A 524-nucleotide genomic window follows, 5' to 3' on the forward strand; every position below is an offset into this window, starting at 1 on the left:
AGAAGCAGTACCCATTTCTGTACATGACAAACAATCTGTTAGTAAATAAATTCCCAGTATTTCTTTCCAAGACAGGCTTTAAGAGGCCTCCCTTCAATATTTTTACCATATCAGATGGAACAAAATCTGCTATTCTATGTTACTATTATTTTAAACACTGGGAAGAGAGCTATACAACAGGCAGAAGTGTTTCCTAGCCAAGCATTAACTGGATTCCAGCTTCATGTTGAGACTTGGAACACACCTCTTTTCTTGATCTTTTCCACCTGTGCCCCACACAGGACCTATGTTTTGTGAGCTAAAAGGAACTTGCCAGTATTCTTACATCAGATGACCAGCTCTGAGGGAACACAGCAAAGCACACCTGTCCTGCTGTCCACAGGCTACAGAAATGACTCCAGGTCACACGAAGTCTATGGCAATTTCAGAGATTGAGCATGGTAATGTCCAGATTCAGTCCAGTACTTTAATCACATGACACACTTAGCTATAGTAAGTCACAGAAACCCACAGATGCAAGAGAC

The sequence above is a fragment of the Cyanistes caeruleus genome, chromosome 1 (assembly GCF_971803275.1).
Source record: "Cyanistes caeruleus chromosome 1, bCyaCae1.hap1.1, whole genome shotgun sequence".
Taxonomy (NCBI): domain Eukaryota; kingdom Metazoa; phylum Chordata; class Aves; order Passeriformes; family Paridae; genus Cyanistes; species Cyanistes caeruleus.